The sequence below is a fragment of the Myodes glareolus genome, chromosome 13 (assembly GCF_982192425.1).
Source record: "Myodes glareolus chromosome 13, mMyoGla1.1, whole genome shotgun sequence".
Lineage (NCBI taxonomy): Eukaryota > Metazoa > Chordata > Mammalia > Rodentia > Cricetidae > Myodes > Myodes glareolus.
The window spans coordinates 65413224-65432232 of NC_142038.1; positions in this window are offsets into that span (position 1 = coordinate 65413224).

Sequence of the window (19009 nt, forward strand, 5' to 3'; positions counted from 1 at the left end):
GCTATGCAATTTGTTCACATAGGAATCCACTGCTTAGATTTAAAGGCCTGTTCTTACATCAGATTGAGTCCAGAGTGTTCTAGTAATGCAGAAAAGAGTTTTTAAAAAGGTGTCTTTAAATTTTTTTTCTCAGTAGATGTTCTTTTCCTATTTGTAGAGACGTGTCCGGATTACAGCTGCAGACTCTCTTATGAGAACAGCGTGGCCCAGTGGTGTCTGGATGCTCTCACATTGGGCTAAGATTGTCAGGGGATGTCAGTAGTGATCTTGTAAGCATGCCTTCTGATCTTGTTGGACGTGGAGAAATAACCACATACATTATGCTTTAACTGTTAGCACCTTCACCATCAAATATTAGAACTTGGAAGCTTCTGTCATTCTGATTTACTGGCAAAAAGTTAAATCCTAGAGAAATGGCATGATTAACCCTTAGTTACACTCTTAGTTACCGTGGTGTAGACCTTGTTCTGATACATAGCACTCCAAACTACAATCTTCTTTCTCTTGGCAGAGGAGATGGTTGGTGTTGTCAACTCAGTAGCATATGGTGGGGAATCTTTGGTTGCTGTTGTTTTCCACTCTTTCTGCTTCCTCTGCTCCTTGGTTCCTGGCCCCATGTCATTCCTACCTACCTCTGTTTCTGTCTTCCCATCTCCCGTTCTTCTGCTGAGCCTATAAGGACCCTTCAGATTACATTAGGTCATTTGTATAATACAGAACATTATCTTCCTTTCATATGTTTAATTTCATCATATCTGCAATCTCCATTGCCATGTGACATAAAATATCCATAGTTTATAAGGATTGGGATATGTGACATTCAGGTTAACAGGCTTAGAAATGTCCAACTAAAAACATGTGGAGATATGCAAGGAACGGGATTATGACTTAATGATTAGCTGGCTGTTGGCATAGGAAAATAGAGTTCCAATGAGGCTTGTTTATTTGTTAGTTTGATGTTTGTTTTGACAGTTGTCCACAAACAGCCTCAGAGTCTCAATAACCACCCCTCAGCTTTCCAAGTGCTAAGATTACTTTTGGTCAAATGGTTAGAATGGTGTTAATATTAAGACAGAGGCACAATAAGCAGCAGGCACTGGGAAGGGAGAATCACAAGAAGCATTTCCGACATCAATTCTGAGATGCCCATGAGAAGTCCAAGTCAAGGATGGCTGTCTGGCAGGTGAATGATTGCACGTCTCTGCACTCAGGAAAAGAATCAGAAGCTAAGCAGCCTCTTTTTGGAATTCATGAGGTTAAAAAAAAATTCAAACAACAGAAACAGATGAAATCTCAGTAAAGAAATGTGAAGTGAGAAGAAATAAGTGTTAGTTAAAAGGGAATGCCGGCATTTAAGTTGTATCAAGGCCTTGAAAATACCAGGCAGAAAATGAGACTAACACACTCTTTTATGTTAGCTTTTTTAATTTTTTTTCCTTCTTTCTCCTCCGTGTTATCATTTTAGTTTTTGTGCATTAACCAGTCAGCTTTCTATCATGTCTAAGACAGCATTGCTTCTGAGTGACTTCAGTAATTGCTGCCCCACCCCCATGCGTGCGCGCTCGCACACTCACACACACAGACACACACACACACGCACACAGTCCTCTTGAGACGTTAGCCAGCATCTCAAAAGAATAAGAAAGAAAGGGGCCAAATCAGGAAATGTTCAAAAACATGTATTTAACTTTTAATCCAAATATTAACCAAAGAATCAATGTAAGGCTGTTCCTGAATCAGAGGCCTATGTTTCTCCCAGCTTTATTGTTGTTGCTGCTTGCTGTAGGTCACTCGGGGCCAACATTCTCCTGTATTCTTATCGCCTCCACTGAGAGCATCTTACCTCTTCCAGCCTTCTTGATCAAAACATGAAGACGAATGGAAGGACACTCGAAAGAAAAGTTCTGGACGTCCCCATGAACTGTGAAGTGAGACCCTTTGGAAGTCAGCTGAACCTTTCTCTTCAGCATGCAGGAGATCACAGAGCTGGCACAGGCTGGTTTTGTGTATTGGGAGAGGGGTTCTTTGAAATATCGCTGCATCTTCTGTCCGGTTTCCGATTGTTCATGGATGAGAGTTTGAGGGCACGGTGTCCTAGGGAGTGTCCTAGGAGCACACTATCCATGAGATGAGAAGTGAGAAAGCCCAGGCTTCCCATGCACCAGAGAAGCTCCTAGGCACCCGTAAGGTTTCAGCAGACGAAAACTGAAATCAGATTCAGGCCAGAGCTTACAATCAACAGTGTCCCTCCAAATGCATTACAGCATGAAGGCGCAAAGAACATGAGAGGTTTCTCCTCACCATTTGTCTTATCTCTACACCGGAATAGCAAGGACTTCTGGGTAGTGGTAGGGTAAGGAAGTAATAGAAGGACTTCTGCCACCCCACCGAGACTAAATTTTTCACCTAGAGTAAATATCTAGGTTCAACAAACTCCTCACCCGTAAGTATACCTTAGAAGCAGCACTGAAGTCTAAGAAAATAAATAAAAATAAACAAACAAGCCTGTTATTGCAAACCTATAGAATCAGGACCCCTCTGATTTAAGTCCTGACATTGGTTTACCTTTTCTTTGTAGAATGATCCAAAGAATCGTCGCAAGGACAATTCCAGAGTCAAAGGCTGATGTTGGACTGTTAATGTCGCCATTTGCTGATATGGCACTAGAAACCAACATTCCCCAGGATCTTAGCATCTTCGTTGACTACATCAAATGCAATTCTATCTCATCACAGCTATTTTGGCTGTCAATCCTGAAAAGATCTAGGTCTGTGGGTATGTCTGGTGTGAGTGATGACTGAATCATGGCATTCCTTGCTTCTCCACTGGGGTTTGGGGCATGGTCTGAGGAGAAGGGGGCATGCCTTTGGGATACCAGCTTAGGGCTCCTCAGTGTGGAAGATTCCAGCCTCCTTAGTGTTTTCTTTAGGCTCCCTGTAGTCAGCAGCCCATGCTGCTTCACAAAATGGTGAAGATGATCCATCTCTTGCCTCCTCCGTAATCCCTCTGTGTTTCCTCACTGATCCTGAAGAGCTTTGTGATGCAAACTACACAGTATCAAATGGTTGGGGGAAGAACACAGCCACAGCGTTTACATTCACCCAAGAGTTTCTTTCCATCCAGCCTTCCTTCCCCATTTTATACAGATGAGAAATAAAATATTTCAGCAAGACCCATGATGCTTTGGACTCCCTCAGGGTAGAATTAGGCAGAGCAGCTGTTAGCCAAACCTCTACATGGTGATGTTGGGGATGAATATCCAGGTGTGACTTGGGAAGCCAGGTACTTTCGTCCATGAGAAACAGTCCCTTACAGAGCAAGGCGACTTTAGCCCAGCATGTCTCTAATTCATTTGCACTTACCTTATCAAGAAGGGGTTTTGTATGAGCTATTTGATGTTCAAAACACATTGTGAGTCTTTTTACAGCCCTTTTATCTAAGAGGCTTGGAACTGCAGCCGGTCAAGAACAAACAGAATTCAGAGGGTTCACATGCCAAGTGTCGAACCACTCACTGAGGCTCGAGTTAAACGGCATGTCCTTTTCAGAGCTTTGCTGCCGGGTTAATACGTAAACGACTCAAAGATGTATAAGACAAACAAAAACCAGCCCAGATTTGAAAACACTTTCCTTCAGTCTGGGCGGATGGCTGTCATTTGGTTGACATTAATTAGCAGGAAGAAAATCTATCATCCCTTGACTCCAGCCTGCTTGTGAATGCTCTGCAAAGGAGAGGGAGACTGTTTAGAGGAGAGCTTCAGCAATAAGCAGATTCCATTTTGTTTTCTGAGCTGCAGTTTTTAATCAGATGGATGAACTTGTTTGTACTAGTTAACTTCGCTGGAGTTTAGGAGTTGTATTTAAAACAGATTTTATCCTACAGTGATATTAATTTGATAGGATCCCTGATCTGTAAACCATTGGTTATCTTGGTCTCTCCTGATAAGGGAAAAGAGTGCTGAGGATTTCCGGTTGGTGAGCACATTTGGGCAGAATCTTTCACACGTCACAAATTGCAGATGGGAGGCAGTGATCTCGAACATGCAGTCACATTGCGTGACCATCTGACACCTTCCATTTAGAAAAATAATACTTTCCTCCCAGCATACGCTCCCTGCTGCAACCAGCACCAAAAATTATGCCTGGGAGAGCCGTTCCTCCTAGACCAGGCTCTTAAATATGTCTTAGGCAGTTTTTAAAAGATTCACACTGCAGCAATACCTTGCCCACACCCTAGTCACCCAGAGAAAAATCCCCAAGAAAAGACTTCTGGCTGCTGCTGCTGCTTCTGCTGCTGCTGCTCACAAAAAAAGAAAGAAAAAAAGAAAAGAAAAAAAAAACGTCACAAAGAACAAAAGGGCTGGGGGTGGGGGAACTGGAGGAGACAGGAAAATTACACCAGACACATTTGTAAGGTGATTTATTCTTCTCTTCTGTGTGAATCAAGCATATTCACGTTAAAGTCGATGGACTTCTTTGTCGGCTCATTTCTGAGCTGCTTCACGGTGGCATAGAATTCGCAGTCCCCAGGAGGGGACTGGAGTCCCTGAGATTGTATATAACTTGTTCATCTGCCAGCATTCTGAGCTAACCCTTGCTCATTTGAGACAGAGGAGAGCATCCATGTCTTGCCTCTTTCCCTGTACATTTAATGACCTCTGACAATAGCAGCGGCAGGGATTTCAACAGACATGTTCAAGCAGAAAGCTTTTTAACCAGAAATTCAGAATTCTCACAGCAAGTCCAAAGGGACACAGCTTATTTCCTGATTAATGGAGGTCATGGAAATTCACCATCCAGTCCCTTTACCTATGGGCGTGTATGTGTGTGCATGCATGCAAGCATGTGTGTCTGTGTGTGTCCAATACTCATGCACACAGAGATTACACGATTCTATGTACATAGCCACACATGCATCTATAAGGTATGGCTGACTTCACCCCGTCTTTTGCAGAATAAAAATAAACATCTTTCTCCAGCCCCCTTGGTGCTAACATCCACCTTGTAAGAACGATGAAGCCTGAGGAGCTGTCTGTCCCTAGAGAACTGACCTGAAATGACTCCTCAGAATCATCTGGGACAACTGGGTGGAGGGAAGAGGCATTTCCTCATCGTTCTTAGAACAAAGCTGACCAAAACAGTCATCCACCTGCTTAAAAACAAAAATACTTTCTTCCCATTTTCACACTACCCTGGGTTTCAGGGGAATTCCCTAACAGTAGCAAATGCATGGTTTGAGGTTATCTATATGTCAGGATCTCATTATAAGTTTAAAAAGAGAAATACTTTTAAGTTGAAGGGATATTTTAGAATTAATATCCCACTCCTAATAGAATAGGAACATAACTATGCTACACTACTATCACCCTTCACATGAATGAGGGAAAGGTCTTGAGGAGTTGCGACTTCCAGGAGGTAGGCTAGTGGAGTGTGTTCTTAAAAAAGTCTTAGCTTCAATGCAGAAGGGACTGGCTGATTTTTCTGAAGCTTTTTAATAAGCATGGGAGCCATACCCACTTGCAAAGTTGTATAGAATCAGCTCCAACCAACGGACAAGAACAGGAACTAGAGAACGTTAAACAGAAAACAATGAGCCAGGCATGATGATACCTGGAATCTCAGTGCTCTGCAGACTGAGGCAGGTGCCTTTGCTGGTGGCTCAAGACCAGGCATGGCTACTTGGAGAGAACCTGCCTCTAGACAAATAAACCATAATCACTTTGTTCAGGATTGCCGCTAAAATAATTTTTAAAATATTAAAACTCCTCGAGAGATATTTGTGCAGTTTCAATCCATTATGCCTTGAATAGTACTTTTTCTCATCTCCCTCTGTCTCTCTCTGTCTCTCTCTGTCTCCCTCTGTGTCTCTCTGTGTCTCTCTGTCTCTCTGTCTGTCTGTCTCTCTCTCTGTCTCTCTCTGTCTCTGTCTCTGTCTCTCTCTCTCTCTCTCTCTGTGTGTATGTGTGTGTGTGTGTTTCCCTCTCTGTCTCTCTCCTTCCCCTATCTCATTTTCACTTTCACATGAATTCCCCACTATGTACACTCGTATCTGTGCACATACAAGGAATTTAATCAGTAAGCACACAACAACATGCAACTTCATCCAGAAATGTCTGTCCATGGCTATACACACGTGAGGGCTGCACAGAGCTCTAGCACCTGATGGCTTCATTAAATAGCATTTGTTAATGCAACCCCAACCTATATTTCTTCCAAATTTCTATTAATCTTTATACCGGTGCTTCAACCTCATCATTAGCTCAATAATAAGGTACATTATTACCCATATCAGCAAAATAAATAAAATGCTTAATACTGAAAACCTCCCAATACTTAAAGAACTAGCCCAAAAGAATGATTTGCCCAAACTAGCCCAAACTCTATACTGTCCCAGTGGTGTTATTGAACTTAGGCAGTATGTCATTACTGGGGACAGATTCATTGAGCATTTATCACAAGCCAGTCACAGTCTTTAGAACTATAAATGTGTTTCTCATTATCTGTGCATTTGTATGCATATGCATGGTGTATACGTGCAAGTGTGTAAGGGTGCCTGTGCACATGCATACATGCCGTGGGATGACTGTGGCTGCCTTGGTCTAGCCTTCTTTGCTTTATTAACTGGAGACAAATTCTCTCACTGAATCTGGAGCAACACTGACAGCCAACAAGCTCCCACAATCCACCTGTTTCTGATCTCCCAGGCACTAGTGTTACAGGGACACGTGACTACACCTCAGATTCAGATTCTGTGTAGTTGCTGGGGACTGGAATTCACTTCCTCCTGTCATTCATAGCAAGCAGTGTTATCCCCTATGCCATACCCCTGACCCTAGAAATGCACTAGGCATACATCAGGAAGTGGGTTTTTCCATGTTCAAGCTCTTCACTGATGGTTGGAGCAGAGAATTCTGGGTTTAAAATTATGTTTACGGGTGTTAGAGAGGTGTCTCAGCATTTCAGAGTGCTTGCTGCTCTCCCAAAAGGAACCAAGTTTGGTTCTCAGCACCCACATATGGTGGCTCACAGACAGCTAAAATTACAGCTCCAGAGGATAAATCCCTCCTTTTATAAATAAGAAAGCTAAAACACAAAGAAATAAAGCAATTGTTCAAGACATCATTGTTAAATGAAATACCTGTATTTCAGCACTGGCAGTCAGAATCCAATTCACAGCTCTCCAGTCCACCTGAGACGTCTATTCTAGGAATATTTAACAGTTAGCATGGGATATGCCACCGATCTAGTACAATTCCAACCAGGAGAAAACCACACAGTACAGAAGAAATTCCTTACCCAACTGCTAGTAACTTAGTGACTCAAACCTGAAAGTTTTCATTCTCTTTGCCTTGGGACACAATAAGTGTCCTTAATTATCTATGTGGATTATTTTTGTTGAGTCAAGCTATCAATTAAATTTGAAGTTGTATATAACCCATTGAACACTGAAAAATTATTAATACATAATGATAGATTATAAATATATGAATAGATAGATTATTGATAGATGTGTAGATATCAGCATTATCAACTTAATATTTGTATGTTATGCATGAAGTATATCAATATATCTGCTAAAGATCTATGAAGTCATCATGATTTATGCCTATATGTGCCTTGGTAGAAAGAAGCTGTACAAAGATTTTAGCCACAACAATAAAAAGATTGACTATTAAATGGTTATTAATAAGTACATTTTTAATTATAAAAGCAAATGTTGTACTCCATTCAGTGTTCTTGTGTGGATCTTAAAGTATAAAAATTGGCTTTTATACATTTGCATAATGGTTACTATTGGAAAGGTGCCAAATTTTGAAATGAAATATCTTAGTCAGTCTGTAATGTCATTCTCAAAAAACAAAAAGCTGATGTTAATGAAGAAATAGACTAATTACTTGTCAAATTTTGTTTTTAATTGAAGCCATTCATGATAGCTTTTATGAGTGCTTAGTACAGTGTTCTATATTCTTCTCTTTATGTTCATAGATAACCTGCCAAAATCCACTTTTTCTCTGAAGAATAGGTAATTGAATATACTCAAGAATGACTGAGAGGTTGTTTTGCTATATTAGATCTCATTCATAGAGTCTACTGTTCTTCAATATTTAAAAGGTTTATATATAATGTATATATTTAGATTTATAAAAATATACGTACATGTGAATATTAATTATGTATAATATTTAACAGCAGATGTATGTAATATTATTGCATATCTAAAAGAATATGTGTGGGGATATACATAGAAGGGTTTATATATCTAATCAACCTCCATTGTATAAAAATAAAAATGTATAAACTCCTTACCTACATAGAGAAAAAGCACTGAAGAGTAAAATCCACATCTGTATGGGTACTAGAAGTCACTATCTTTTATTTCCAACAATAGGCTCTTACAGGTTAAGAAGAACAGGATCTAAAAATAAAGAACATGTCAAATAAGCCAATTCGGCTTTAGCTTTTTATTTAGAAGAGTAACTGCAATGCCCTGTGTCCTCATTTTTTCTGTAATAGCCTCTAACTGCTGTACAGACCGGCCTTTGAAAGTATGAAATTTACCAAACATCTTAGGATTAAATCCTAACTTTGCCAATGACCAGCTGTGTACCCTCTAGCAAAATATTTAACCCTGTGTGCTTCACTTTTTTTCTCTATGAAATCAGAGAAATGCCAACAATCTCAGGGACTGATGGGAAGACAATGTGACATCATTATGTAAAGATCATAGCATGTGCCTGAACTAGAAGGGAGAAATGCCAGCAAAGACACTTTCCTCCCCACAGCCGACCAAGTTTTCATATGCATTCTTATCTTTCAAGAACGGATTGAAGTTCACTGTATAAATGAGTAATCACAAGTGTTTTCTGGGAGGCTGCACACGTTGCTCCATTTGAGAATTTTGAATAATACTATATTGAATCTTAGTTTGTTCTGTATAATAGTAATTAATTAGGCTTATTTTTCTTCCCTAAATAATTCGGATATAAGTGATATGTCTTCTTCAACTTTATACCCCTTTTAACAGAGTAAGTAGCAATCAATATTTAAAGGAAACTGATAAATCTTAATTGTCATAACTTGTCTTTGTAACAAGACTGACTGGCCAATCAAAATTTACAACATAATTTACTCTCTTGATTATATTTATACCCTTTGTTCTTGTCTAAAGAGTTCAAGGGTTCTGAATTAAGAACCAATCACCTTACTCTATTTTTTTTCTTAATTCGGAAATCTTAGGAATCTCTGGGCAAACAAAACCATAGGTGTAGACGGTGATCAGGAGGCACTGAAGTGTAGTGCCATGCCATGGCAAGCAGCTTTTCAGGCAAGTGGGTGATTACTCTACCCAAAGAGATACTGATTAATTCTCATTCTTTTTGTTGTTTTTGTTTCTTTTTGTTTGTTTGTTTTCTTGTTTCTGGACATTTGTTTTTCTAATAAATTCTTGTTCTGGAACATGACGGATTATAGGCCCAAACACAGTGGTCTCTTACATAATTCTCCACTTGCCTTCCTGGAGTTGAAGTGGTTTTGGTTGATGCCTAATTTGCTTGTTATTAGGACTGCTGGTATACAGCATGCTAAACTATTTCAAGTTTACATCTGTTGATGCTGTCATCCCTGTAATTACTAAACTTACAATTTTTTATTATGTTTGGTTTTGTTTGCTTATTTGTATGTTTGTTTTTGGTTTTGCCTCCTACAGCATACAAAGAATAGATTGAGGACTTCAAAAGATCTACATTGTTGTGGCCCTGCACTTCATACATACCTTCTATTTCTGACTCTTTTCCTCAGTTTGAGATTGTTCTTTACATATCATATAAGAGGACTGACCAATTTGAAACACAAATCCCTTTCCACAGTTCTACATTGCTTGCAATTTCAGATTGTCGTGTGTGTGTGTGTGTGTATGTGTGTGTGTGTGTGTGTGTGTGTGTGTGTGTGTGTGTGCGTGTGTGTGTACTATGTGCATTTCCATGAGCAGGAGCATGTACACATGTATGCAAGTGTCTGTACATTGGGTGTCTTTCTCAATTGCTTCTCCACTTTCCTTTTTTAAGACATTTCACAATGAACCTGGAGTTTACTACTTTGACTACCAGCAAGCCTACTGATCTCCTTCTTCTAATTTCCCAGGATTGAGACCACAGGTCTACTTTGCTGTGTTTGATTTTAACATGGGAATCCCAACCCAGGTCTTCCCACATAAACAATAACACACTTCTCCCACAGCAGTTTTCAACCTCCAAATCAAAATTTTCTGTAGGATCTTTTAAAAAGTTACATATGTCCCTATGTTTACTTTATCCAAAACCATTGACATGATGATAATTACTAAGAAATGAATTCTAATTGAAATGTAATAGAACCTTGCCCTATTGTTCTCTGGTTCTCATTGTTAAGAGTGACCATTTTCTTGGACTGCATCCATTAGAATTTATCTATATGCTATATAGTAAATGATTTGTTCAGTCTACTATGCATTAATCTATCATTCTTAACTTTCTGATAACCCCTTCCCATTTTCATATACACAAAAGTTAGTCAAATAAATAATGGTTGTTCATGGTGCTAGTCACTTGAGTATCAAATAATCATTATGGTCACATTTCCTGTACTGCACAGTCACCCTTTCTGGAATTTTATTATTGCTTACTCATTTTACTTGAATAAAACTTGTTGTTGTTGTTTAGAGTCAGAAAATCATAACATTTTCTAAAGTTCTTTAAGGGCCATCATGCGTTTAAGTTTATCATTTTTTCTTTCTAAATGCACAGACAGATGACTAATATTCATAGCAATTCTCTCTCTCCATGCCCAACAATTTTTTGGACTGTTTTTGTTTTTAGCTCTCAAATTTTTCTTTTTATTCTAGGACTCGCTTCTGAGTCCTCTTGTATAGACAGCATCCAGGACTTACTTCCCACACACATGTGAAATGCATGCTTTTGCCCTAGCTCTGTGCCTTCTTTGAATTCCATTTAAACATTTATTCTGCCATATCATATATTAATAAAGCTTATTAACAAACATTGAAGACACAGATAAAAGTGGTTTATTCCACTGGCCTTGCTGAGACTCTCAGATGCATTCATTTTGTTTGCATCCACTGTACTGAGTAGCATCTGGAACCTACAATTTCATGTTCTTCATGGTAAAGAAATAATATTTGACTTAGTAAAGTTCTCCATTTGGCTTTCTTCAAAGCTTTTCTTTCTTTTGAGTAATATATATATACATATATATATATATATATATGTGGTGCATACATATATAATTGCATATAATATATATAATGATACATAAATATATCATTCCCCATTCCTATCATACATTTGAAAATTTTGCGTATGTAATTTTTTCTTTAACTTCCTTTTTTCTTTAACTTTTTTTTTACTGGGCTTATGGTTGTTTCATGATCTTCTTTCAATGTCTAATAAAATTATTTGTTGGTTGGTTGAGTTTGGGCTTGGGTATGTGTGTTTGCTTTTTAAATAGAAGTTATCAGCTGGATGTTGTGTTAATCAATTGCTGACCTTTAAATATAGTTTTCTCTTTCCATTAATCCTGTCTAAGGTTTATTTTTTTTAAAATTTCTACATCATTATATCATCATCAAGGTGGTATTATGTTGATATCCATAGGAATATGGATATTCTTAAAAACCAATTAGTAAAGTGTTATAATATGGTACTATTGACTAGCAAGCATCACCTTTAAATCCTGAGGTCTGTCCTCCCAGTTTGATTTGCTTGCATTTATTTGTTTATGAGTGGAAAGACTTCAGAAGCATAGTGGTATATGTGGAGGTCAACCTTCAGGAGTCAGTTCTTTCTTTCTGCCATGTGTGTGCCCTAGGGAATGAACTCAGGTTACTCATCTTGGGGCAGCTACTGAGCCATCTCACAGGTCATGTCTTCTAGATTATTCAAAGAAAAGCTTCCAATCTCACACTTGAAGTAGCAGAAGAAGCTGACTTTAATGAGTAAGGAGATTTTTTTTTTAGCACTACACTGTTACCTTTTCCCAAACTCTCCTGATCATACCTGAGCTTATTAAAGGTTCGGTGGTAGAAATCAACTCACTCAGCTACTACTTAGCATTACAAGACTTTAGATTTTAATGTTCCCCAGACTCGTGAGCTTAAATGTCTTTTTCAAAATATTTTTAAAATCTTTCATCTGCATCTATCTCTTTTCTTTCTGTGTTTGACCGGATATGGATCAGAAGAGAAAAAAGAAATAATACACACATATACTCTCTCACTTGTATCTATAATTCTGGTGTTTTAATTTCCAAAATTATTTCTACTAGCTTCCTCACTGACAAATGACAAACCTCAGAATATGCCACTTCGATTTGGTTTCCAATGAAATAATGTCTGATGGGGCAGTAATCCATAAACATTATTTGCTGGTAGTGAGCATAATAAAAACAGCATGCAATTATTTAGTGATGGTACAGGATATTGATTGACCAACTAATGAATTAGAGCTAAAATCCAATGTCTTAGTTTGTATTTTCATTGCTCTAAAAAGACACTATGATGATGGCAGCTCTTATAAAGAAAATATTTAATTGAGGTGGCTCACTTACAGTTTCAGAGGTTCAGACCATTATCATTATGACAGGGGGCACGGCAGCATGTTGGCAAATGTGGTAGTAGACCTGAGAGCGATACAACTTGCAGACAACAGGAAGTCAACTAACTGTCACACAGAGTGAAGCTTGAGAAAAGGGACCTCAAAGCCCTCCCCCACAGTGACACACTTCTTCTAACAAGACCATGCTTGCTCCAACAAAACCACTCCACCTTATAGTGCCCCTTTGGGGGCCATGTTCTTTCAAACCACCACATTCCACTTCCTAGCTCCCAAAGACTTGTAGTCATATCATAACCCAAAAATGCATTCAGTCCAACTTCAAAAATCTCCTTAGTCTCTAATAGTCCCAATCTTGTTTCAAAGTCCAAAGTCTCTTCTGAGATTCATACAGTCTCTTAACTGTAGTCCCCTATAAAATTAAAATCAAAAAGCAGATCACATACTTCCAACATACAGTGGCACAGGATACGTTTACCTTTCCCAATGCAGGTAAGGAAGCTTAGTGAGTAAGTACTGGACCAAAACAAACCTGAAATCAGTTGAGTAAGCTCCAAAGCCTCCATTGGCATGTCTGATGTCAAAATGTTCTTCAGGTCCCCAACTCCAGTTTTGTTGACTACAACACATTTCTTTCTCTTGGGCTGGTCCCAGTCACTCTTAGCAGCCATCCTCAGCAGGTATCCTATTATTCTGGCATCTTTAACATCCTAGGTTCTCTAAGGCAATCCAGGCTTCAGTTTCACAACATCATGCAGTGGCCTCTCTATTAGGCCTCCATTAAGGGACACTTCCGACACTTGCCTGACATCTGTGGTTTTATCCTATAACTAACCCTTTTCTTCTATCTTTAACTCTAAAGTCAGAACCACATAGTGAAAGCTGACAAGTTCTGCAGCTTTCTGTGCCAGAATATGCCCCCCATACAATCACATCTTCACCAGCCCTCTGTCTTTCACAGCTTGGCCATCCTGAAAGTTGCTCTGTAGACCACACTGACATCAAACTCAGAGATCTTCCAGCCTCTGCGTTTCCAGTGCTGGAGTTAAAAGCAGACTCCTGCATATCCAGCTCTAAGATTTTCTTTAGTTCTTTTTTACAAGTTTGAAACTTAACTGTGTGGGATCTTGCCCAAAGGTTACCACTCCCTATATTCCATGTCTCAATCCATTTATTTCCTTGAATGTAGGATTGAGCTCATTTCCAGTTCCTGGTGCTCTTTTTCTCCCAAAATTTACATTTTGTAATTTACATTGCTCAGCTTGCTCCTTTTTATTATAAATCTTCATTAAGTGACCACTAACAACCATACAACAGATTGTATACAAGTCTGTTTAGAAATTTCTTCTGCCAATGAAATCTAAAACTCTTTACTTTAGCCTCAGGAAGACTCTTTGGACAAGGGCAAAAGGCAGACACTCTCTTTACCAAAATATTACAAAAATGATTTCTATACAACATACTAAAATTCTTCTCTGAAACCTCTTTTGCCAGTTCCCAACATTTCAGATCATTACCAGCATCACTGTCTTCCATGCTCCCACCAGTATGACCCATTAAGCAGTGCTTAAAGCATTCCACTGCTTTCTTAACCCAAAGGTCCAAAGTCCACATTACTCCAAACAAAAGCATGGTAAGGTCTATCACAGCAATACCCCAGTCCCTGGTACCAACTTCTGTCTTAGTTAAGTTTTTATTGCTGTGAAGGGACACCATGACCACGGCAACTTTTATAAAGAAAACATTTCATGGGTATGGCCCACTTATTATTTCAGAGGTTCAGTCCATTATCACCATGACAGGAACATGGGGCCATGCAGGCAAATGTGGTGCTGGAGCTAAGAGTACTATATCTTGCAGGCAACAGAAAGTCAACTGGCTGTCACTCTAAGGGAAGCTTGAGAAAAGAAACTTCAAAGTCCACTCCCACAGTGACACACTTCATTCAAGGTCATGCCTTTTAATAATATTACTCTTTTGAGGGGCCATTTTTTTCAAACTTCCACCCCCAGCATTAGGGAAATGTTTTACTTGTCTGTGAGAAGCTTTCTGCTCATTTTGTAGAGCAATCAATATTTATTTTTTTTGTTTGTTTGCTTGTTTTTCTTAGGAAAGAGCTTTCAGTTTAGAGTTGTTTTCATTTTATCTTCATTTTTATGTGTATGAATGTTTTGGCTGTTTATATTGCCCATACAGGCCAGAAGAGGACAGTGAGTCCCCTGGAACTAGAGTTGCATATGGGTTGTTAATGTCCATGTAGATGCTAGGTATCAAACCTCAGTCCTCCAGCAAATTTTATTAACTGCTAATTCATCCCCCCAACCCTCCACTCAGTTTTTAAGCTTTGTAAAAACCAATCATCCTATACCTAAAAAGCAGTATTAAAATTATTGAAATAAGCACCATGATAGAATCTGTCAGTTTTAAGTTTTATTAGCGTTCATCAATTGCTATAGGATAAAACTCTTGCACCTTGTAAAGATTGGTCACTTACATTGGTTTAATAAAACACTGATGGGCCAATAGCTAGGCAGGAAGTATAGGCGAGGCAACTAGACTAGGAGAACTCTAGGAAGAAGAAAGGATCAGCTCCAGTCACCACCCAGATGCGGAAGAAGCAAGATGAAAATACTGCACTGAGAAAAGGTATCAAGTCACGTGACTAAACATAGATAAGAATTATAGATTAAGTTGTAAGAGTTAGTTAATAATAAGCCTGAGCTAATAAACCAAGCAGTTTATAATTAATGTAGGCCTCTGTGTGCTTCTTTGGGACTGAAGGGACCAGGCAGAATAGAAATGTCTGTCAACAATTAATTATACATACTACTGGGTTTCTTTATGGCATCCTTTTAGATGTATATAATATATTTTGATTATATCCATTCCCTACTACCCTGTTTATCTCTTTCCTCTTCCCAGATATCCTCATTATTTTCAATTTTTTTTTATTTTTTTCTGGTGACTCACTGTGTTTCACTGGGGTTTCTTACAGGATCCTGGGTGAGGGATTATTTGTGAGAGCACAGAATCTTTATCAGTGGTCACACTGCCCCTAGAGACATTAACTGTCTATAAATACTCAGGTCAAGGTTGAATCTCAAAGGACCTCACACTGGGTACCATTATCTGCCTATACACCCTTAGAAAGTAGTAAAGCTTCAGGGACCCTTCTCCCAGTCATGGCAGGGTATTGGTAGGCCCAATTTTGTGAAGGACTTGTAGAGTGCTATGTGATCAAGAAAGCAATGTTGTTAGCATATGCCAAACCCAGCCTTCTACTTCAGTCCACTCCATTCTGCTGCTCTTGTACCATTTCCACTCTCTATCCCACAATGTGCACTGGTCCTTGGAGGGGGTTATATAGATGCCCTGCGTATGGCTAAGCGTTCAAGAGTCTCTTGTCCTCAGAACACTGATCAGTTATGACTCTGCAGTCACCACTGCCCACTGTAAAAAGCAACTTCTCTGATGAAAGCTGATGGCAGCACTAACATATGGGCATAAACATAATTATTCAGAAGAAGACTTATGGGTACATGGTGTCCTTTTAACAAAACAACAGTAGCAGCTTCCCTACCAGGGCTTATGACCTCCACTATCTGGACTTTTGACCAGCCTTACAATACAAGATGTAGATTTCCACTGTGAAGTGGGCTTCAAATTCAATCAGAAAGCTGTTGGTTGTCTCTGTTACTAACTCATCACTATTGTATCAGTAAGCACATCTTGACTTTCCAGTGAGCGGTGCAGCACACCAGGTCCATGACTGAGCAATACTGTGGATGGAAGTTCCTCCTAGCACCATGCCTTAAAACTTCCAGCATTATATCTGATATCCAACAAGCAGAAGCTTCCAGCTCAGTTCCAGTGTGACTTCTCTGTGCTTTGCCATCAAAACATGTGATGCCATTGGCACTAGAATCTTACCATGTAATTTTGATGAGTAACTGTTGTGGCAACTGTCTGTTTTTGTTTTTTTTTTTTTTTTTTGGTTGGGGAGGGGGCTCAGTGGTCTCCCTGACTGATGGCTTACAGGTCAGTAGCATACTCCTGGCACTTGGATTTCCATTTAATGACCTATAAATTCTGGGACCACACATTACCACATAAATGCTCATAAATTAGAATGAGCTATTTGGAGTTTTCTTTCTGAAAAAGTCCATTCACAGTAGCCTTCATTGTATTACACAGTACTAGCTTCGGGGGCAATGGGTTCCACATCTTGCTCTTGGTCAGCAAAGTTCATATACATTCGAATGCAAGGCCTGAAGTATCATATAAAGATTGTACCACCAAAAGAGACACAGTCCAGATATTTTCCCCCTGGCTGACCACAGATTGTTGTTGCTGCTTTTTTTCCCCCCATCAAATTGCAAGTGTCCTTTGATATGTGATTAAGCAGGATAAGTCATAACACTGACAAGTTGCCTTGATAAATTTCAGAAGCTAAATCACAGTGTTGGCCCCTGGGAATGAATTCACTAGAGGAAATTAGACTCCTATTGAGAAGTCGCTGGAGATTTCTGAAGTGCTCCATAAGTTGAAGAAAACTCCTGAAAAAACAAAATAGAATAACAAAGGCTAAAACTTGCTACTGAAATTTTGTTTGCATCATAAAAGATTTATTAAGAGGTAATTCGTGTGAAACAGAATTAGCCTAATCAAAGAGTATAACTGTGTCTTTTTGTTTGTTTTTCGAGATAGGGTTTCTCGGTAGCTTTGGAGCCTGTCTTGAAACCTGTTCTTGTAACCCAGGCTGGTCTCAAACTCACAGAGATCCGCCTGCCTCTGCCTGCGAGTGCTGGGATTAAAGGCGTGTGCCACCACCGCCCAGCATCTGTGGCTTTTTGAAGTAGATTCCAAGTAGAATCCACTGTTGGGACATTTGTGACCTCAAAAGGAAATGCCACACCCATTTGTCACTCTCCTGTCTTACCTCAGCCCCAGAAAACCTTTTATCTTCTCAGGGACTCAGGACTTGGCTGTTGTTCTCATTTTATGGAAATACCTTAAAGGGAGCACCAGTCATGAGGCTGGTGAGTTCCAGGGCAGCCTGCGGTACGTGGTGAGTTTGAGGCTCTCCTGGCTTGTATATTCTGTCTCAAAATGTCAAAAGAAATCAGAAAGGAATAAAGGGGAGAAGGGGGAAGAAGAGAACGAAAGAAAACAAATAAGGAAATGCACAGTATTTTGTCTTTCATGACTGATGTCTTTCACTTGTAGGAAAGCAGTTCTTCATTCACTGCTGTCGCTGGGTAACAGTTCATTCTGTGTTTACATCACACTTTGCGTTTCTGTTCATATGCCACAAACAGCTGAGTTACGTCAGTTTTTCTGTTTTGAACTTCTGTGCATACATTTATTTTTTGAAGACACAGTCCTCATTTGGCCAATGTATAGCCCAAGGAGCAGAAAGCCATTCAAACATTTAAACTTTTGAGAAAATACCTCAAAATATGAGCAGCATCTCATTAAGATGTCCGCTTGCACCTCTCTAATGAACGGTGGTGCCTCTGGACGTCTTTTCATGAGATCCTTTGTCATTTGGAGGGACTTTATAAATCAATATCTAGAGAAATCTTCATAAACAAGGTTTAATTCTGAACACAATTTTTCTTTTTATCTATTTATTTATTTATTTTGCTATTGCTGTTAGTAGAGGTAGTAGTGTGTGCATGTCCACACACAGGCATGGGAGCATGTTTATGTGTATGTGGTTCTGAGTATCAAATCCAGGGCCTCTTGCATGCTAAGCAAGAGCTCTAAAACTGCATTGAATCTTCAGACCGTCTGGAGTCTTCCTTTCTATTCATGTCTGCATCTACAGGGTGCAGAACCATGATGTCTTGCTTATTGTAGTTCTGTAGTAAGTTCCGGAATTGAGAAGTATGAGTGTTAAGGCCCTCCCACCACCCCGAGGTGCGGGTGGTCAGGTATCACTACAGTGAGCGAGTATACGGTGGAGAGAGGGGAAAGAGGAGCCATTTGGGTGCTATGAAGAGAGGCAGAACCTAAGACATGACGGCCGTGAAGACCAGCCTTATGTGAGAGGCCTAAAGTACCACCTGAAGCCATGGCAGTTTCCAGCCCATGCTACCACGAAGAGCCAGGTGTGAGTCTGTGTTCTGACTGTCGCCTGAAGCTATGTTAATGTCTGAGGGCCCTGCAGAGCTGGGCCTGGGGGTGGGGCGTTCAGATCGAGGACTTTGAGTTGGTCTACCCTAACAGCTACCCCACTTATGAGCTCCTGGAGCATATGAGCAACCGTAGCTGCAGGATCCCCATGACTCACAATAACAGCAGGATTTCTGAGAGGAGTCCCAGTGAGACTCCGGTATTGACTAAGGAGCAAAAGACCTCGGACAGGACCAATGGCTCATTGCAGTAAACATTTGCAAGTAA